This window comes from Rousettus aegyptiacus, unplaced genomic scaffold (assembly GCF_014176215.1).
Source record: "Rousettus aegyptiacus isolate mRouAeg1 unplaced genomic scaffold, mRouAeg1.p scaffold_m13_p_4, whole genome shotgun sequence".
Lineage (NCBI taxonomy): Eukaryota > Metazoa > Chordata > Mammalia > Chiroptera > Pteropodidae > Rousettus > Rousettus aegyptiacus.
The window spans coordinates 35248060-35271640 of NW_023416307.1; the positions used below are offsets into that span (position 1 = coordinate 35248060).

At 34.8% G+C, this 23581-nt stretch overlaps 1 pseudogene; it reads left to right on the top strand.

Annotated features, from left to right (window-relative positions):
- Window positions 1-6679: 6679 nt before the first annotated feature.
- On the top strand, window positions 6680-6798 carry LOC118602119 (annotated as a pseudogene).
- Window positions 6799-23581: the final 16783 nt, after the last annotated feature.

Below are 23581 nucleotides of genomic sequence, written 5' to 3' on the forward strand. Positions count from 1 at the left end.
TTTTTTTCCCCTAAACATCACCGGCATTTTGTAGAGTTAGATAAATTTTTAATAGGAGGAATTACTTGAGGGGTAAGTATGACATAAAATCTGCTCAAATACATCTGTTACCCCTCAAGTTGACAGATTAAAGCATTTAGATAAACATAGAGAGGTAAGACTATCAGAACCTAGAACTAGTGCCATTTTGTATAAAAATAATTTCTAGCAATTTATATCTCATATTGAGTAGACAAAATATTGTCAAGCCTGATTAACATTAGAATTGACAATATTGTTTTCAGTTTAAAACATGGAGTTCAATTACTTTACCTGCTATGATTAAGGAGAAACCACAAAACATTTGATAATTAGTAGCTAAGATTGTGCCAAATTTATTTACCAGCTTGAATTTTTTTCAAGTTTCAAACTATTTTATAATTCCTTGAATGCAAACAATGTATTTATTTTAACCAGAGATGGTTTCAGATTTTAGAAATTTGAATTTTGCACAATTTTGTGGATCCCTTTAGGGTAAAGAACACAAAATTACCAACATAAAATCAAGTACATAGCCTTGAAAGGGTCCAGACCAAGTGAGAAAACCTGAAGCATGAGCATTCTCAGACTCATGATAATCCTACTTGACCAAAATTTACAATGTTTCTTATAATACGCTTGGTTTTAAAAGACATGTCATGCAGAGGTTTGCTCAATCCTCCTAGATAATTTGCCCTTTAGAGGTTATGAGATTTGTGTCTTCTGGTTGTTGTGCTAAACTAGTTCAACTCAGTGTATGTAGCTGTCTCCAGTCTTCTGCCAAGCAGTGTTGAGTAAGAGCTGTTTCTACAATTAGATTTCTATGATTTGATCTTTGTTCTTTCCCTATTTGAATGATCAAGAGCAAATTACCAACCACTACTCAAGCTCCCTCTTCATCCATAAAATTGGAATAACAATAATAAGACCACCTATTTCATAGGACTGTTAGAGGATTAAAGTGTAATTTAAAGCATGCAAAAGGTTTGACACAGTGTTTTAAAACCTACCAAACAGGCATTGATACTCAGTAAAAAAATAAGTGTATTTGTGAACTTTAAGTACAATGATAACATGATTATTGCTGTACATTATGCCTGATGATTTCTACAGAGGCTTCTTTGCCAGATGTTGCTGGTAATATAACATGACTGTTATTCCATGTAGACTTTAGCCCATTGGTAGGTAGCAATAGAATATCTTGTTGTTGTAGATACCAGGCTTAAGCTTCTGAAGAGATGCATCAAATTGTTAAAGTATTTTATCCTGTCTTTCTATCTTTAAAAATTTTACAAAATTGTATAGATAACTGTATATGTCAGAGAAGCTTTAGATTTTTATTATGATTGAAATTAACTTAATACACATCAGATTCAAGCTTTGATCTCTAGATACTTTGATCAATGAAAGTAAAACAAAAACTTGTAATTATTCATGCATTTGGCCTTTCTTTAAATCTAGCTGACCTGTCTCAAAAACAGTTTTTATAAATTGGGACTAGAATTTCCCAAATGGATTGATGTCTTCAAAGAAATTAAAGTAGTATAGAAAATAAGAAAGTTACCAAATGAATTGGCTTGGCTTTTTGATCAGAGATAGATAACTGTTTTTCCACTTTTAGTTCTAGAAAGTAAGGAAGAAGGCTTTGTCATAAAAGACTTTCTTGACTTTCAATATTGGAAAAATTATAATTGAACGCTATTCTTTCCTTTAAAATTTCTTTTTAAAGATTTTCTTCAGAGGTCATAGGGTTTTGATAGATTTTTATTTTCACTTGACTATCTCAACTATTTTTCAAGTCTTTTTACCTTCACAAATTTAAGTTTATTAATCCATATTTTGTTTAATTTGAGTCAATTTGTTTCTGAGAAACTGATGAAGAATAAGCATGTGCAGAAAGTGTGTATGTGTGTGTATAAATACTATTGGCTTGAAACAACAGAAATAAATCAAATTCATTTTCTTATATATAAAGTTTGGATATGGCAGATCACTGATGTTGATTTAATAAATTAATAATGCTATAAAAGACTCGGGTTCTGATCTGCTGCCATTCATATTTTGGATTGTATCACTATGTACTGATGACATCTGTGCCTTTTTTCAGAAAAAAACATGAGCCTTCCCAGAATCTTCTCTAGCAGATGCCTACTTAAACCCTTTGGCCAAAAATGTGTCATTTTTTCCATAGTGAAGAAACTGAGGAAGTGAACACTCATCCTAAAATCCATAGTGGAAGTCAGCAAGGATGAAAGGATTGAGGGCAGATATTATATTCACCACTGAAACAAATACAAAATTAAAAATAATACTATATACTAATTATGTAATATTTATATTTTAAAGCATCTTCATATCTTCCACATTAATTAGTGAAAGTAAGTCTTTGCTGGATGGTAATTGAGATTCTATATTTGAGACTAATTATTTAAAAACATAATTCTTCACTCATTATTTAAACATGTTTCAACAACAACTGACTACTAGACCCTACACAACTAGGTGCTACAGCAGATACATAGATAAACTTTATAGTTTCCTTCCTCAGGAATGAGCAAACCTATAAAAAAAAAAATCAGTTATAGTGTGTGGTAGGTAGAAAAATCCTCCCCCCACCACACACACACACGAAGATGATCATATCCTAATCCTGTGTCTATGTTACATTGCCTGGCAAAAGGGATTTAAGGCTGCAGATGGAATTAAGTTGCCAATCAGCCTATTTGGCAATGGGGAGATTCGCTGATCATTTAGATGTTTCCAATTGAATCACCTGAATCCTTAAACATGAAACAAGAGGTACCTGGTGTGTTGGAACAAGATTTACTATGGCTGACTTCAAAGGTGGAGAGAGAGAGCCAGGAACTAAAACTTGTGGTGGTCTCCAGAAGATAGGAACAGCCCTCAGCTGACAGCAAGGAAATAGGAGCCTTGGTCTGATACCTGCAACATTCTAAATACTACAAACAACTCAAATAAGCCTGGAAGAGGATTGTCCCCTGGAGGGGCCTCTGGAAAGAGACACAGCTTGCCTATCCCTTGATTTTAACCCAATAAGACTTGCTATCTACATAATTATAAAATAATAAAAATATGTTATTTTAAGCCACTAAATTTGTAGTAATTTGTTATTAAAATAATAAAAATAATGATATATAATAATATGTTAACAGACACATTAAACAAAAAATTATGATATAGCATGGTAAAGGCTTAAGAAATGTTTTGAATATCATGTTAATTTTAGATTCTATAAGAAGTAATAAGAAGCCATTGGGAACTTTTAGCTATTAGGGAAGCCACAAGACAGAAAGTATGCAAAACTTTTTCTACATAAAATTTCCCAAGTAAAAATTTCCCCAAGTCCTACAATTCTTGGAACTGAAAATGGGCAACACCTAGGGTCTGGACTCTTATTAAAGAGTGCACCATTTAATAATCTCTTTACTAGTAAACATGGTATGGGGAATCTTCAGGAAAATGAACAAATTATCTTTGTGAATTAGTTTATAGGATTTTTACTGTGATAATCTATGTTTCTATAAAAAGCACCTGTGTAATCACTAAATTAAATGCAAAATATTATTTTTTATATTTGAGTTTTCAAATTAGAATAAAACAATGTACGTAGAAATGTATTTTCATGTTTTAATTACTGTGAAAATTCTTGTTTATCCATAGCAAGCATGTCTCAGGTACTAGTTTTTATTAAGTCTTATAAACCAAAGCAAGATTGAAATTTTAAAGGGGGCTATCTCCAGCGACATAAATAGAAAGAATATATTTGTCTTTAGCGTAATGAGTGAATAGATTTTTCTCCCTGCCATACACCACTGAAACTTTTAGGAGGCAAAGACCAAAGCCAAGTCTTCTAGCTGAGGCAAAGGAAGATACAGGTAACTCAATAAACTAAGTTTAATGTAAGCAATAAAATTAGTTTTTAATACAGCAGCATCAGTATCATCAGAACAAATTTGAAAAATGCCTGCTACATCATACAGGGTGGTTTTCAAATGTTATATGTTTACTTTGTAAGAAGACAGTTGAAAAATAGAGTTACTACCAAGTCCACATGACACTGCCAACTTCACTGGCTAAGCGGATTTTCAATTTTCTGTTGTCTTAGTAATTGGCTGTGAAGCTAACCATCAGACAGCCTGTGTGGTAAGCCAATTTGTTCATCCAGGAGATAAAAAATCCTGGTTCAACTATGCCTCAGTACACTCTTTGTAGTGTACTGGCTGTTAGGAATTCATATCTGGTTTATGACTGGAGGGAAGGATTTGGGTTTACATTGCAATTGCTATGCTGTATCAAGATGCTTTAGTTGTTTACAGCGAGATAGTCCAGGAGCTGGCAATAGACCCAGCCAATAAAGAAGGACAAATATTTGGGAGATGACAAGAGCAGAGGCATGCAACACAAGTTCTATTTGAGAAGTAATTATTTCCTTTAAAGACCCAATAGTCTCCAGTTAAATTTAGGCAAAATATTTTATGGTTAAATATTTAATTCTATCTTAACAGTCTCCTAACTTGCCCACTTGAATCCACTCTGACCACCTCATACAAGGCTGCCTGAGAGATATTCTCCAATGTGTGAATCTCTTCAAAGCACAACAGTGCCCATTCTTCTGCCTAAAATCTTTTAATGGCTCCCTATCCGCTTAGTCTCAATACAGTCTGTTAGGCTCTCTAATGCCTGGTTACGACCTACCTATCTACTCCTCATATCACCCTACATTTTGCTCCCTGCTCCCCAGTCACACAGGTCTTTGTGCCCCCTTGAACTTGCTGTGTTGTCTTCTGTCATTGGATCTTTACAAACAGTTTTCTCTAAATGGAGGACTGTTTCCTTCCCTATTACTTCATTAACTACCACTCACCTTTCAGTTCTCAGCTCAAGGATCAGTTCTTAGTAAAGCCTTCCCTGACTTATGTACTAACATATCACTTTTCATAGTTGCAAACAGATTCATTCATGTGATTATCTGACATTATGTATCTTTTTCACTAATGGTAAACTCCATGACTGTATATTTTCCCTCACTGTTGTTTTCCTAGAACCTAGAAAAGTACCAGAGACATAGGCATTCAAGAAGTATTTGTTAAGTAAACAAAGAGATGAAGTAAGAATATTTTCAGGGATTCTTGATTGCATAATTTCTATTACACATTGTTATGCTACTATCTTCCATGAAGAAAATGAACTGCCATATCATCTAGCATAATGCTTTCAACAATCAGTTGCTTAATGCAAGTTTAAGAAATAGAATTAAAGTTATATAAACAGAATTGCATTTATACATAGCCAGGAAAAGGTTCACAATGGTTAGGGGGTTTTTTGATTGTTTTGTTGTTGGTGGTGGTATTGTTGTTGTTTTAGTTTTAGTTTTTCTCTTTTTGTATTTACATGCTGAGTGTGCACTGGTAAGTATAAAATAAATAGAAATAAATGTGACACAATGCAGCAGTATGCATGGCACTCAAAATGCTATTGAGTTTTAACTGCAACATTGCAATTTGTTATGGATCAAGTAGCACTGCAAAGTGAAAGTGAGAGTCACATATGGTTTCTGTCCCAACTACTAAGCTCTGCCATTATAGTGCAAAAGCAGCCATTGACAAAGCATAAACGCATGTGAATGACTACAATGGTTACTTTTGATCAGTGAGTATAGTAAGAGCAGGGACAAAGAATACCAGTTCTCCTACCTGGAGTAGGTGGCTCTAGAGAACAAAATGTAGTATTTTTACAGAGTCACTGAGAGGTAACAGATACTCTTGAGCTACACTTACTTAAGATCAACTAATACTAAGAATTACATTTAGTCCTGGAGCAGAGGTTACAATAGAATAGACATTAGAGATCTATGAATTCAAGAGTTAAAATATACTTCATAGATGTACAACTCTATTCTCCTAATTCTGCAGAAAAAAATAAGCCCAACAAGCTTAAGAAATATGTCTGTGTTCAAATTCCTGCTGAGGATCAACATCAGGGCTAAAGGCCAAATAGCAGCGTGAGACTCCTAAATGATTTCTATATGTTCAATATGTACTGATTGTGTAGAGGATATTCACACATTCATTTGTGCATATGGAAAATGTTATTAATAGCTATTTGGCAGAACTGTCAGAGTATTTAAAAAAATAGAAATAAGTGTTCTGAATTTTAAAACCATAATAACCAAGGCAATTATTAGTTCCAAAACTAGAATTTTTAAAAATCATACAAGAAAAAATATTTAATCATAGAATATCACTTGACTGAATGGTAACTAATAGTCATAATAATGTAAATAATAATTATTAATTTAAGCAAAAATGATAATATTACTAATAAGGTAATTGGAGAAATATAAGAATAGATAATGTCTAAAATTGATACATCCAGAAATAACGGTATAAATAACTTATGTAGAAATGTAATGGTAAGTGTTTTAAAGTATCACCTCTGGGAAATAGAGATGAGTGGTAACAGTTGGAGTAAGGGACTACTATTTTTTTTCTTAAGTCTCAGCATTTATTTCAGTTAAGGTTCATTTCGGAGGAAGAAACTGCACAGCAATTTGAACAAGGGCACTTTAATATTAAAATATATATTAATTATAACAGGATACTGGATTAATGGAGAATTAACTACTAAAAACTGAAAAAGAGTCTACGGCCATGGCACTCTTAACAAGTTTGATCCCATCTGATCTCAGAAGCAAAGCAGGGTTGGGCCTGGTTAGTACTTAGATGGCAGATTGCTTAGGAAGACCAGGTGCTATAGGCGTAAAAAATTTAAAAATAAGGGATTGTAAGCTGACAAAGTCCTTGCAATCTGTGAGATCAAGATTTTAAAGGTTGCCTCGCCTTAAAAAATAAATAAATAAATAATAAAAAGACTCCCCAAAATATAAAAATAGCATATATACAGAGAAGCCGATTCTCCTAGGGCCAAACCAGAGGAACCAGGAAGGATTAATTCTGGAAGACACCCCCAACTAAGGCTGAACCTTGCTTTTGAGAACACAACCGTGTCTTACTGTGTGATGTAAAAGCTTGCTGAGGTGCTGTATGGATTCACTGAAAAGACATCCTCTGGGGTGCTCAAATAAGCCATCAGCAGGGAGGTGCCACAAAAGTGACACTCACCAGAAAACTGTTCTCTGGGATACTGAAAGTCGTAGCCATGAGAAGGCATTTCAGAATTTGCTTAGAAGGCACTTGAGGGGCAGTGCTAGGGAGTCACCCATGGGGAGATGCCGGGCTTCATGACTCACATGCGGGGTATTAGAGGAGCTGTCCTTAGGGAGGTATTGTTCCTTGGAACTTGCCACCCAAGTTCCAGAACTCTGGCACGAGGAAGTGCCAGGGGAAGCCATCCACTGGGAGAAGCGACATTGCTGGGACATTACTCTCAGAATGTTATGAGAAACTGCATATAAACACATGACACCTTCTGCAGGAGCCAACTGCAAGGAGCTGACTGCAAGGAGCAGACATATCAGCAAGAGAAGCCCTCCAGTGTCTTTCCAGAGCCCTGTGTTGGCAAACTTTAACACCATGCTGGCCGGCAAAGGGAAAATAATTTAGTCCAGCTCTGGTTTCGCATAGCAGGCAATGAAGAGTGGACCTGGAACTCAGAGGCAATAAATTAACTACTTTTTCATAATTTGTTAAATAATGTGCATTACTATAAGTCAAAATTAATGTTTTAAAAGTAGTTACTGAGAGGCATGCAGCTTATCTGACAACATAGTATGTCTCCTCCTCTTTGATGGCAAGAATTATGCTACCTAGCTCTCTTACAATTGGCATCCATAGGAACCGTTGTTATCATTCTTAAATTGCGAATATTTATGTTGGCCTTTATTCCCATTTGTATTTTCCCTGCTCTTGATTCTTTGCTCTTAAATATATTTACCATTGTTTTATAATATGCATATTTGAAAGTAGTTTCAGCAGCTTCTAAAAAATAAGACATAATCCCTGCTTTCCAGAAGGTTACTGTCTGGCCAAGGTCATAAGACAAATTCACTTAATTAGGGAAAACAAGGTATAGAATCTTATTAAATGATCAATTTTGCAGGACAAAAATCGATGCTCTTGGAATTTCCTGAAGGGAGAATATCTAAATTGTAACAGTTAATGAAAGCTTCCAGAAGACCTAAAGTGACCTCTAAAACAAGAAAATATTTGTTTCTGCTAAGAGGCAAAATAGGAAGGGCAGAGAGAAGACATTGCTTCACCCCCCACCATCTTCCTCCCCCGCCCTGAGAGTTCCCAGGCCGGAGGAAGATCAGAGTTCGATAAATGGCATCACCATGGCTCACCATGACCTGGACCTGCCCTCTCTTCCAACATAGTCTTTGACCCATGTTTGACACCAGTTCTCCTCTACTTCTTTCACTTTGGCTTATCTACTGCCCTGAACACATCTAATTCATATTTCTATTAGATGTTCTTTTAACATCTCCTCCTTGGAAGTCCTCTTTCTCCCTCCTCTTCATGAGCTAGTCTTATTCATCACCCAATACCAACTATTCTGTCCTACAGGGATTTCTCCATTTTCTGAACTTCTATAGTATGTAATTCTGCAGCACTCACTTCCAGATCACACTATTGTGTAGCAAACTGGAGTAGTAGAAAGTGCCTAGAGGTACAGTCAAAAGACTGGGCTTCAAATCCTGGCTCTTCAGCATCCTCACTGTATCCTTTCACCTCTCTCAGTCTCTGTATTTTCACTAAAAGTTAGGTTTGGTGATACCTGCTTTGTAGGGCTGTTATGAGAATTAAATGGTATTATATATGTATAAGTAACTTGAAAACTTTGCTGAATAAAGCACATGTTGATTATGGCTGTAAATGTGAGTGTGAGTGTGTGTGTGTTTTTATCCTATCTAAGATAAAGAGATAGAACAATGTCTAAGAATTGTATCTACCTTAGCACCTTGCATAGTACTCAGAACATAGTAGACACTAAATAAATAATTAGAACCAAATCAGTTCCTGTAACAATATGAAATGATCCATCTGCACTGTATTTGCTTTATTCATCTTTGTACCCATAGATGCATCAAAGTTACAATATTATTCACTGCAAAAATTACTGGTGAAAAAAATTTGAACCGTTAACATTCAACTATGCTATATCAAATCTCTGGTTTATAAAAACAGTTTCTAACTCATGAGCTGTCATTGTAGTAACACTCATTGGATAAATTTTACAGATAGTAATTGCTGATGAGTGTTCTTACAGTGAAGTACTCAAATAGCTGGTATGACTAGGAGCGTCAGTCACAGATCAGTCAAGCGGGAAATTATGGGAAATCAATTTCACCTACAATTGTGGAATTCTTAAATTTTTTTTCCTACAAAATATAAGTTATGTCCAAGAGAGTCTACATAAATTATATTGACAGAGCATTTCAGAGGCAGAATGAGAAAGGGCAGAGCTAAAATGAGCTAGAAGTGGTGTTGATTCTGTGGAGTAATGTATCAGAACCCAACCTTTTTGGTGCTCCTATGAGAATCTAATGCCTGATGATCTGAAGGGGAGCTGAGGCAGTGATGCTAGCGCTGGGGAGCAGCTGTAAATGCAGATGAAGCTTCAGTCCCTTGCCTGCCGCTTGGGGGTTGGGGACCCCTGGTATAGTGTGAAGAGAACACACTGTGGAGACATTCACACCAGGGACAAATATCATCATTTACTAGCATTTTGGCATTAGGCCTTCTTTAAGCCTAATGCTTTTCTATATAAAATGGCAATAATGCAGTTGTCATGAAAAGTAAAAATAATTTTCTAAATGTCCTAGTACAGGATCCTGTGTGGAACTTGGGTGATGAGCACTGTGTATGGTAACTCAATAAGAGGAGGTGATATTCGAAGGTTTGCCTGAAGAACTATTTCATAATGTTTCCAACATTCAGGTCCAGAATGTAAGCCAACTGTGTTATGACCTCAACAAACACCCGTGACTCCACATCTCATTAAGTGTCTTGCCCAGGGTCACAGACTCAGCTACTGGTTAATTTGAGCTGGGCCTGTGGCATTCAAGAGAATTTCTGCGATTGTTGTATTTAACAATATTCTCCCCCTTAACCGACTGAACGACTCATTAGAAATATCACTTGGCACCCATGAAGTGAGCAGCACTCTACTTGACACTATCTAATGGATTTATCTATAATTAGTCAGGGTCTCTGCTTTAAAGGAAATGATGATCTCTTCGTTGTCCTCACTGTGATACTAAGGTAAAGGCTGAACTGAATTTGATGAGATCTGACATTGTATCTCCTGAAGAACTTAACCTCTATGAGATTCATGTAATGTAGTTGTGAAGGTTAAAAGAAATTAGATTTACAAAACACTTAGCAGAGTGTCAAGCACATGGTGATCAATAGTCACAACAACATTATTATAACAAGTAGTTCCTATATGAACAACTCCAAGAATCTCCAGAAATATCGGCCCTATAAACTTCTATAAAGGATTAGGAATTATTTTTACATTAGATTGCTTTTTAAATGTAAAACTGTTAGAAGGAAACAAATAGAAAACAGCAGCTGCTTTCTGTGTAAAAGGTAGTTGTATGAGCTTTTATTGTCATTGGCTGATTGGGGAGCTGAGTTGCTCCACTGGCTGTGTTTCTGCAAGATGGGGGAGGCGGGGAGATGCGCCTTGGGCAAATCAGTTAATGTTATTGAGACTCAGTTTCCTTGGGTAAAATGAGGCTGTTGAAATAGAAGTGTTCAGGTTGCTTTCAGCTCTGCTTTACTATATTCTTAAACATGGTTTCTGTTCTAGTGGTGGTAGAAGAAAGCACTATGGTATTAAAGAACAGGAGCAGAAATGGGGATAAAAGATCTTGAAGCTGAGATTAAAAATGAAAATGTTTTAAGGGAGTAGCCAAGCAATATATTCGCTTAGAGGCATGGCTTTTTAAATGTCTGCCACTGACTGCATGACATATTTGCTTGAACAGAGTTCCTGTAGCAAGTTGACAATAATTTGATTTTCTCTGTTGCCTGACACTCTAAATTCCTATTTCCTAGGTTACCATGGAGCTCTCTCTAGCCGATGTCACTCAGTGAGTTTTGACTGTGCAGGCTTAATATAATGCCAATTTTATACAATGCTGTTTAGTCCTTATTCCTTCAAATTAGATGATTTTCTGTTTCTGAAAATAAAATATCATCAATGCCACTAAGACAAGTTTTCACTTAGGAATCTTTCAAAAACATACCTCTTCTATTTCTATCTGCTGAGGACATGAGGATTTTTTATTATTCTTATGAAACAACATGTGCAAAGGGGAGAGATATGCTACATGTAGTGAGTTGGAATCTCAAGCTAGCATAGAGGAATAGCTCCTCAAGGGATCCTCTGAAGAGAGAGAAACACAGTGTGTGAAGAAAGCAGAATCTTTTGTTTCAGAGCAGCTAAAAGAAACCAGACACTGAACTTCGTATACGGGAACAACAATGAGCACATGGAAAAGGTCCACTCCCTCCTCACTCTTTCTTCCACCAAAAGGCCTATCGTCTACTCAAGATTCCCGTTTCCATTTCAAGTCTCATATCTCTCTCATGAGATAAATGTGATATCTATGAGTGCACATTATTCCCAACTCCTCTCTCCTCTCATTTGAGGAGGGATTCTCCCTCAAAGTGTTCTTCCTCTGCTTTCACATTTACTCATCTTCAAGGATGAGGAGCTAGTGAGCTATCTAGACCTGGAAGAGGAACCAGACTTGCACAACTGAGCTTCTTGCACCTCTCATCCTCTTGGGAGCGGCCTTTCTGCATAGAATGGACATCTGCTTTAGCTGAAAGACTTCCGCCCTGAGGGGAGGCTGTCTGACTAGATTTAACTAGAAAGAAACATATGTAGTTTGAATCTACTTCCTCTTTTGCATCTGAAGTACAGTAACATGCATAGTATAGAGTTAAAAATATTATGATTCCTCATCTTGGTTTTGTCACTGATCTGTCACTGACCTGTCTATGATAACCCTTCTGACCTTGAATTTTTTCTATAAAATGGGAACAATAATAACTACTTTGCAAAATTCCAGGTATATTAAGTTAGATAATGCATAGAACAATATTTATATTCTGTAAAATTTATATATAAATATAAATTGCTAATATTATAGATAAACTGAAAAGAAACAGAACATGCCCAAGGTCATACAACTCTGTCCTGTCAAGATGAGAACACATCTTCTTGACTTTTTGGCTTCTATTAGAGTTTCTCAAAGTGAGGTCTGGGGACAATTTTAAAGAAACATAATTTTGAGCCTCACGCCAGCTGTAAATCAGAATATCTATAGGCAAGCCCTTGGATATGTATTTTAACTATGAAAACTAAGTTCGGGAACCACTGTGTCTTGTCTAAAAGTTTATTCAATGCCACATTCTCATCAATTATAGCTGTTACTTCTCTCTTTTACTTGAAAACTAAAGGAATCAGTTCAGTCAAAACATTTCCCTCTATTTTGACCTACTTGCGTCAGTCTAAAAGTATATCTCCTCACAATTTTAAAAAACGGCTTTCAAATTTCTCCAGTCAAATGTCTCCATCTCAAACTTTCTCTCAAAATACTAATTCCAATATTATTTCTTCTTCCTTAAAAGTCAATTTGGAACTCTTGACCCTAGATAAGAATCATTAACCCATTGTGTGAACTATAATGAGTATAACTGGTGAAACATGATTATGACAAACTCCATAAAACTGCCAAATAGTTATACTCTAATAGAATTGGTTATCGTGACCACAGTGCCAGAAATAAGGTCCAGGTATGTGAAACTTGGAAAGCAAAATGGTTGACTTCCAGCCTATTTGAAGTGAATTATCCAGTGAGAAAGAGTGCTTTGAATATATTATGAATACAAACCAGTAGGCTAGGTTCTGTAGAGCTTCTGAGTCTTTCTGCAGGCCTGAGCATGCATGGACTTGGACTGTGAATAAAATGAGTAGCCTTTAGAGTGAGAGGAAGAATAGTGTGATGTGACTTTCATTTTCACAGCACTTCTATGGCTGTGATGTTGGGACTAAGGTAGAAATGAGGAGACCCGTTAGAATGTTATTTCCATAATCTAGTGAAAGATGGTGAGTACCAGCAGGGGAGAGGATTAGAAGCAATTGGCCTTGGATGTATTTGAAAGGTAGAGCTGACAGGATTTGATCCTCAGAGTCACTTTAACTGAGCATTATCCATATAGAAATGATTCTACTCTACAAAACACTCTTTAACAACTCTTTTAAACAATTTTTATTTTCCTAGAAAATAATCGTAACCTTAAAGAGAAATGGAGTCTAAAACAAAATAAATATATATTATATTAACATACTATAACTTATGTATCATTTGTAATATAAATAATAAAATATATAAATACAAAAATAAATATAATCTATTTACATATGCAAAAAAATACATTTAGCCTACCTATGTTCTTAGTGCAAGCATATTATAAATTAGATGGGTTTACTCTCAAATTTATTTAACTAAATTCAGTTTTGTTTTATTTTGTTTAAAACTATGGTATTCTGAAAAGCTTCACAATATAGCTATTAAAAAATAGATGTAATATATTGCCAAGCTCCCTTTTTGGTCCATGAATTAAAATATATATATATATCCAGTCTGAATATTTCTCCTTTAAACCAAATGTTTCTCACAGTATAGCAGAGTTCCCCCAGTTTCTATTTTTCTTCTGTAGGCTACGCTTATTATCTTGCCCTTCCATTGTCCTCCAAGTTCTCAGTTTTGAAAACTAATCTTCCATTCACGCTCATTTCCCCTGGGAAACTTCTGTTCCACCTTTCACATTGCTGACTAGTTTTCTTCATCTTCCCTCCTTTGTTTCTTTCAGCGAGCCTCCTATTGGTAGACCAATCAAGGCAGACTATTTTCCTTCACCCAGGAGGCTTATAAAAACCATCTCTGCAAACTAACTAGAAGTTCCGTGATTGAAGCCAAATATCAGTTGAAACTATAAATAAAATGTAGCAATGAAATCTGAGGCAGTTTTTTTTTTTAAGTTATTTAACAGGACACCATCATTTTTTCTCTTCTACACATTTTTTATAACATTGCATTTTAATGTTCAATATGACACCCCAAATGAAATGCTGAAACCCCCTGTGGACACTTTATTGTGTATTCCATCTTTTTTCTGCTTGTAATCAGGATATTAGTTTATAAAGTGGTTTCTCAAATGAAATTAGGGAATAAATCAGTATGATTCAGGCATTCACAATTGTATATCAGCCTCCTATTGTGGAAGGATTAAATGTGATTTCAAATAATAAAAGGCAATCCCAGGAAGAAATTATACAGGTGGGTGTGTTGATTATAATGTCACAATTGGACTTTGGGTTAATATCCCTTAGCAAAGATCTACTGATGACAGCTTTATTTGAGTTATGATTATTTAGAATGATCAACTTTGATCACTTGGCTATCCAAATTTTCTTTTACCTTGGAGGCTCCTTATGTACATTTTCACATCAGATCTCTTTTCTTCTTTTTATGGAATAAATTTGCTTTATAATTATCAGTAGATTACAATATGCTTGGTTATTACCATTTCATGTTAATCGCACAAGTCTTGAATTTGCAGTCAATATTGTTTTATAATTACAGTTGTCATGGAATACAGCCTAATTATCACCTTCACAATTAAAAAAAAAAAGCACAGAGAATTAATCAATCTGTATATGAGTAATTATTTTCTAGTGTGATATATGACTATATTATCCTCACTCATAAAAATGCATAGATTATAGCCTCCATGTTACCAAAACCCTTAAAAGGAAGATAAAATCTGTCAAGTGTCCAGGTAAAGAGAAAATTGTCCTGATTCTCTAATGAGTGTTTCTAGTTCCATCCTACCTACCGCCATATTTGTTGACTTTTAGAAGTCAGTTTCTCTCCCTATTCTCCATTCATCTTCCTCTTCTCAAATAGGAATCACAATTAATAACAATTATAGTCCGAATTTTATTGATGACAGCCAACACATATATAGTGCTTACTGTGGTTCTAAGTGGATTACACATATTAACATATTCGATCCTCACATGAGCACTATGAAGTAAGTACTGTCATTACTCCCATTTTACAGATAAGATCACCTGACCCACATTACAACACTAGGAAGTGGTAGAGCCATGAACTGAATCCAGAGGAATCTGACTTGCTGCTCTAAACCTTATATGACACGAGTTTCATCCCACCACCCCATCCCTATTAAGAAAAAGTGTGTGGCTCCAGTTTGAGAAGCAGAGATTTAGCCATATTTTTAAGAGAGTAATTACACACACACAAAAATAAATATCAAGCACATGGATATAGACATTTATCTTTCTAATTAGATTAGGTACTTTTGGTCCAGATCAGAATCCCTACATCCCTGGCTATATAATATTGTATTAATAATACCCCAATAAAACAATGACCTATAACAGTATCAACAATGGCTAAATAAATTGGAAAATTAAGGAAGTTAGTCAGAAAGAATAACTTATACCCATCTCCCAAGAAGAACACAGTAAAATATTTAGATTACCAAGTCAAAATGAAAATTTTAGAGAAAAGTTGTAAACTTTATTCTGCTTGTGTTGCATTCATGTGAGCACAGAACCATAACTTATATCTTTAAGATCTGGGGCTAAAGCATTGCAGAAAGAAAAATTATTCTTTTATTTAATAAATATTAGTTGAAATTTGTTAGGTACCAGTTATGTGTCAGGAACTATAATAGACCCTGAAAATCTGAACTAGAGTGTACTTGGTTAAAAATAAATAAATAAAAGCACCCCACAGCCCTAGGAATTACATACAGGCTAAATATTTAACATGAGATTTCTATATTTTAAATTTGTATCAGGAATTTCATACCAATACAAACACGAGAAATACTGACAATAGGACCCCTTCTTAGACAACTGATAATTTGTATTAATCCCTTACCCCTACCCAACAGCTTTCAGATCCTGGAAACACAATCATAATGATGCAATCTCTGTTCTAAGTGCAACATCTGGAGAGGACTACCCTCTGGCCAGCAGAATTTCACAAGCCCTTCCTATATGTATGCTCACCTTCTCACTCACTGCCTTCAGTGTATCCTCTGACCTAGTTCTGACTGCCTCGTCATAATTCATGTAGGTCATCTCTGTGCCTATTCTCATCCAGCCCAGCTTGATCCATGACTGCTCCCTGGTTGTGGGCATAGACTTGCCCAGCACCTGTGCTCCTCTGAACCCCATTTGACCCACTATGGGCTGCCAGGCTCTGCTCCTGGGCACACTTCCTGCTGGGCAGGCACCTGGTTCACCATTTGTTTGGCTTCTCTTGCAGCCTGGCTGCTTTCTTCACACCCACCCCACCTCCCTCTCCCACCTCCCTGGGCTGTAAGAACATGCACATAAATCAGTATTTACTTGTGGACATCGATGAACATTTCACACAAAAATATTCCATTTTCTAAGCCAGGAAACAAAATGAAATCAAAGACATGCTTCAAGGGTAATATATTCTTACAAGTTTTACTAGTTGAACTTGAGAGATTTAATAAGAGACGAGTTTTCTCTTTTATTTTTGAGATATCAAAACAAAGTATTAGAAGAACTAAATGAATACCACGCTATTTAGATCACTACAGACAGCAGAAAGGACACTGTGTAAAATCTAATTTGTAAATCTCCAAACACTCAATTAGCATACCAATATGAGCAGTGAGTAGACCTTACAGCCTTTCCCAAGCAAACATGATAATTAAAAACAAATTACTGTAGAGCCTGGATGTGATACTTTACATGTAACCCACCTGCCAACCAGCAGCTAAATTCATTCCAAGACTGTCTGGCCGATTAGCTGCTTCCCCATTGGGTCACTCAGGCTTCCTGTGTGAGTACCATTTGCAGGAATCCACATCAGACTGGGTCTTTTGTTCTCAGAAGGCAGATCTTCCAGGAGACTCAAGAGTGGGTCTCTATCGGGATAAATTCAACCTCAGTCAGAGACTATATTCTTTGTACTTCACAAGAGGCTAGAGATATTCCAATTATAACACCAGAATAGAATCCCCAGGATCTAACAAGAAAAGAATACTAGTGCATGTCTTTCCCACAGGTAATTGTAATTAGGAAAAGAAAAATCAGATATTGTATTTTGCCAACTTTGTCAAAGGCCCTTGCCAAAAAATTCAAGTGAAATGCTTAATTAGTTCTACAAATAAATTCAAATAAATTCATAAAATCGGGTCAAGTAAAATTTATTGGTTTATTTTATAATTGATCTTGCTCATGTGTGTAGAATCATGGAAAACTATAATTAAAAATCTAGTATTTAAATCTTGTAGCTGAGGAAATTGAACCCCAAGTTTATATAAAGGGGGAAGCAAAAGCAAAACCTAACAGTCTTTCCACTATAATATACTCTGAGTGAATTTATGTTTATATATGTGCTCAAAATATGTGAAGATTTCACATGCATATGTACCAGATCTCTAAGTATCTCTTCACATGCATTTTTACGTATGATGCTCACCTTCTCTAAATAGGAAAGCACAATAGCAAAGAACTTTGTTGACAGAAGCACTCTTATGTCACAAGAGAAATGAGACTCCAGCTATGTAGACCTAGAATTTTTTTCTCTTTTTAAATTCAAAACATTTAATCATCCATTCAATGAGTATTTATTTAACATTATCCACATGCCAGACATATAGACAGTGAATCTTATGGAAAGATTATTATACACGTAGGCTTCAACTTTTGAGACATGGCCAATTATCACAGCTCTCTTCTAGTGCTGTGTTAAAAGAATTCTGAGGAGCTATCTGAACTCAGAATAAAAAGGTGGTTACGTATGATTTCCACTGATCATAATGAGCATAGGAATGGTAGTAAATAGGTTATTTAGACGACATTCTTATTTTAGGACTATAAGCCCAGCTCCAATATTCCCTGTAGATTCTATCTATTGTTTCTGTTCAAATGTTTGCCTGAAGTTATACAAAGGAGTAGTTTCTTGTGGATAATTGCTTCTCTCTTTGTTCCAACATTAAAAGAAGAAATGAGAGAATCTGTGAAGTTAGAGTAGGGAGAAGAAATGGAGGGCAATTAAAAACAACCAGTCTGTTTACTGAGGAGGTATTTCTTGCATCAGGGCTTCCTAGCTATAGTTACAGACCATGCTAAAAGTGATTGTTTTGCTGCTTTAGCTACTGGGACAAATATGAGGAATATTTTGGAAAGGTTCTTTATTATAAAACTTTATTTTTCCTTTATGACTTATAATAGAAATTTGACAAAATTCACTCTTTCCTCAATGATAAATACAGTCTAATCCTCAAGTTTATAATGTTTCCTGAGTAACTTTATCAAATCAATGAGTCTTTCTTCTTCAAAAATGAAATCACAAGTATACATTAAATATGTGTTTAAGCTGAATAGGGAAGAAAATCAAAATGGTTCTATTATTTTCCCATTGAAAGGCTTTTGTAATCAGTACAAGTCTTTCAATGGTGGTTTCTTTAATCATTTGGTTGCTATAAAACCATAAGTGACATGCCCTCAAAATCATGAAGAGAAGCCAGGAAGTCAATATTAAATTCAGTGTAAGAATATGATGAATTTGCACTATTGTCTGGTCTCATTATATTCTTTGTCACAAAAATGAGTTATCACAGAACTATAATGTCTAGTATGTTCTTCTTTATAATACATTCTTATTCACATGACAAGAATTACGACAAGAGAGAAAATGGGCAAAATTAATCCACCTTCATGACAGAAAATACTGCATCAAATTAACTTGTGACAGGCAAGTATTTTTGTGAAGGCATTTATTGATGGCATCTGTCTTATCAGTCTACCTACATCAGTTCTTTATGTGCCTCATCAAAGATCTATCATGGGTAGAACCCTGGAAAAAACATCTTCTGAAAATAGTTTAGATGTAAAGGAAAAAAAAGGCTCATTTTCTACACAATCTTTGGAGGAAATCCCTAACTAAATCAATAACTTGGATTTTTCAGAACTCTTCTTGAACAAACTGCATCCTACTCTAACTCTTCCTTGAGCACTTTCCACTTCTAGATTTGGCAGCAGAAATTTATTTGCAGATTATACTTTAGGGTAAAAAAAAGAATATGAACATGTCAGTTAATTAGTTCATACCATAAGATATATTTGCTTTCTCCTTTTGGTCTAGGTAATAACCCACATAGAACATTCTTATGATAAAAGAGTGCATATCTTTTAACCAAACCAAATTAGCTGAATGAGAAAATGCAATGTAGTTAATTATTCTATGCAAGAGGAAAGTGACGTTGAGGATCAGTGACAGTTGGTGGATATAATTTATATTTGTTCATATGTGAATAACTCTGACAAAGAGAGGCTGAAATGGACTATGCAGAGATTTTTAAAAGAAAAAGATGCAGAGATGTATGACGATGCAGAGCGAGGTTACCAGCATAGACCAAAACTGTTATATTTGAAAAATTATTTATTGGGAAGCGTTTATTCTAGCAATTACCAAAGTCTAAGCTCTGGTCCATAACACTGAAAATTCAAAAATTTGTACATGCTTGCTGTATAAGAAAGTTCTTTTTAAGACTTAAGTATCAAACCAGAAGACCAACTTTTTTGTTGATATTGCTTAAAATGACCACTGTACTGGCTGACTCATAAAAGAAGACAATATATATTCTATTTTTTTAACGTATCCAAAAAACTAAGTGAAAAAAGAAAAAGTTCTTCTTGACATATAAAAATAAAAAATCTATCATTGTATTTTTGTGTAGGGAAGTAATATCTCTAAGCAATTATGACAATTTTTATATCATGCCCTTATTAACTTTTGTTTAGATATGGATCTAAGTTAGATGATAAATGAGAAAAGGCACACAAGGAGCTAATCAGATCCCCAGTGATTATACAACTGCAGACACAGCAGAACACAAGCTCCTTAAGCAGGACTCTCATTTTCTGATACCTAAAATATCTTTGCTGGTCTCCCTTAGTCAGAAAATGTAATTTAGTATACAGCATTGTACTTTTATACCAGATTATATACCCATTTGATTTCTTTCCAAGGTGAACACAAGTAGCAGTTAGCTCAAGTGCCGTTTCTGTAGGACGGTATGAAACGAGTATGACAAATTTATACAAGTAGCAAATACCAGATTTTTAAAGTGGTACACAAGTTGCAGTTAGTCTTGGTTTTGAGTTATTCTAGTGTCATTAAAACACACAAATAAGACATCTATTTTTCCAGGTAGGTGGGCATTTACCATTATAATTACCTATTTCTTGTGGGAAACACACACTAATTACCCGACCTAAATTTAGAATGAAAGTTTGGGAGCTAAAGTCATTATTCTAAGGACTCTTGTCTGTGCTTAAATGAAAAACTGTAATGAACTTGTCAAACCAAATTGAATTTAAGTGCTTTGGAAACTGCTTAATATTTTTAACCAGTAGAACAATATATCTTCCAAAGAAACTGGCATATTCATTGCAAACAATTCGGAAGACTGACTTATTACAGAGGCATATATTCTCTTAAAATAATTTAAGATTACCTTTCACATTTAAACAAAAGAACGACATCACGTAAATATGTGATTCACTTGTCCAAACCATTGTGTCGATACATTCTGAAAAATTTAGCAATATTTTTTCACCAAAAATAATAAACCAAGTCACAGTAATTATTTCAAATACATTTAATGCAATAAATCCTATTACTGCAATTCTGAGTAAAAATTAATTTCAGGTTAGAAAATTAGGTGGAGTCCATTGAAAACACACACACACACACACACACACACACATGCATGCACATGCACACACACACTCACAAGCCTACCAGGATAAAATACTATGTGTTTAAGGGGAAAACAAAATAATTTTTTTATTTTGTAACTACACAAATGTTGGCCATCTTCAGCATTCCTATCTCTGCATATCTATGTTACTCAGCTAAGGAAATAACGGAAGATGCATGCCACTTAAGCTACTTCTAGACTTTTCTATTTTGATGATCTTTTACTTATCTTGAAACATTTAAGGCTATTCTGCAATGGACAATTATTTTTAAATCAAGTATGAGTAAATCATTTTCATATTGCTGTTGTGTTTTAAATTATTCACATTCTCATATTTTTGGCTTAAGATAGCAGGCATATTCTATTCATTTTGAGATAATACATGTAAGCTAATGACTCTTCCCTAAGCCCACTCACTTCCCTGCAGACATCTCTTTATACTTGTTCTGAAGTCAATTCCGTGGTTTGAGCTACCTTTTACCTTATGTATCTCTAGGCCACAAAGCCTCTCCCTACATCTCTGATTTTCCTGGGACATTCTGGATGAAGAACCAAGATCCTTTACCAGTTTCCATGTGAAATTCACATATATAAAGTATTCAGGCCTTGTTAGACTTGACTAGGGTTGAGGTAGGACATGGTCTTCTGGTTCTACCTGGTCTCTCTTTTGCATCATCTCTAATCTCCCCCTTTCCCTCAGGAATAACAAGTAAAACCTTCCTCTTACCCAGTGGTGTAGCTCAACCCTGACCAGTGCCTCTTACTTCTCAGGTCTCAGCTTCTTTCCTGATTAATAATCAAATCATGTTACCAAAAACTCTTACATTCTCCCATTTGAAGAGAAATAAAATTCATGCTGAACCCATTGATGTGCATTAGTTAAATCTTTGGAAAGAATGGGTAAACGATTTTAAGGGTCTCCTAGATTTGACAAGTAAAACACATTTTACATGGCCCAGCAAGCTAGCATGATGACATCTTTAACATTCTCAAGGAAAATATTGATAAGTTAATAGAGAGTCACTGAAAAACATTAACTAAAAAGAGTTGCTAGAACTGGTAAAAAAAAAAAAATCTTCTCTAGATAATGATAATGACAATGGAGAACCTAGACTACTGGGTAATTTTTTTTTTTTAAGTTTATTGAAGTATCTGTAGCAGGAAAACAAAATGATTTAATTTCTGAATTTGATCTCTATTAAATTATATATAAAAACATTATATGCATTATACATATATTGTTTGCATTACTAAAGGATTTATTGTAGAATTTGTTTAATTATACTGGGCTATTTACATAAAATTTTATCTATATACAAATTTTCAGGAGTACATCTAAAGAATCGGAGAGCTGAAAAAAAATACATAATGTCTGTTAGTTTTATTCTTTCATTTCCAGCTAAGGAAATTAAGATATAAGATAGTTGCATTGCACTGCCCAAAGTGTGAATGATAATTTAGACCTCTTGATTTCTAGACTATGACATTCATGATCCTTTTTCTTTTCTCCCTCCAGTAATTCTCGACACTGGCAGCATGTTAGGATCAACTAGGGAGAATTTTTCAAATAGCCATGCTCATGTGTTACCCTAGAGATTCTAACTGAATTGGTCTATGGTGGATTATGTCATCAGATTTTCTCCTATAATTATTCTAAAATTTTGACAGATGTTAGAGATTATCTATGCTAAATCCTTGCACAAAATGGTGTCTGATTAAACATAAATTTAGATATTTGTTTTCTTTAAATTTAGTACAGGACTATTTAATTATTCTGCTTATTGTGCAATAAGCACCATGAATTTTATATGTATTACCATCTAAATAAAGAGAAAACCATGACCCTAATTCTTTAATATGTACCTCTACTTAATTTTAGTTTCCAAATCTAGAAATTTTGTAGTCCTTTGGACTAAAATAATCTTGAAAATAGTAAGTGATGAAAAAAAATTATTGGATTGAATTTATTTCTTCTCTTATAGTTATCCAAATATTCATCGTTAAGATATTTTAATTTTTTCTATTCATAATTTTCTTAGCTGTCTCATTCACTTCATCTTTTCTTTAGAAATCTTGGCTTAGCTAAGATTGAAAAAATAAACTGAAGTAACCAGATAAAAAGAAATGCATGTCCCAAGCTCTGGAGTTAAGAGTTAAAAATAGATGGTTTGGTGAACAAAAAGAAGAAATTAAGTACAGTGCATGAAAGGAAAGAGAGGATGTGAGAGCAAAGATTTGAGGCAAAACGACAACCATCTAACCATTAACCCGTTGTTAAGATCAAATACCTTCCTGTTTCCCTCTGGGACTTTCTTATCTAATTAGAGCTCATGCTAAAAATTACCCTAATCATCTTCACAACTACTGAATTTGGCTATAAGTTTTCTGATTTCCACCAGCAGCCAAATCACAATTCCTAAAATCCCATTACAACTTCTTATTCCAAAATTACATAAACCCTCTCTTGTTAGATGACTTGTAAAGTTCTGCAATCTAGTCCCGATTTACCTTCCACCTCTTTTTTTCCACTGGTGAAAAATATGAGGTGAAAGTCATAACTAGTAAAGAGCAATAAATACTTTGTCAAGACTCTTAATCACCCAACCTATGTCCCTCCCATACTACAAGAGAGCTTTATAAAGTGTCAGCTTTGTGATTATTGTGGGATTTGAGCTGGACTTAGAAGTCACTAAAGTTGGGAAAAGGGAGAAAAAAAT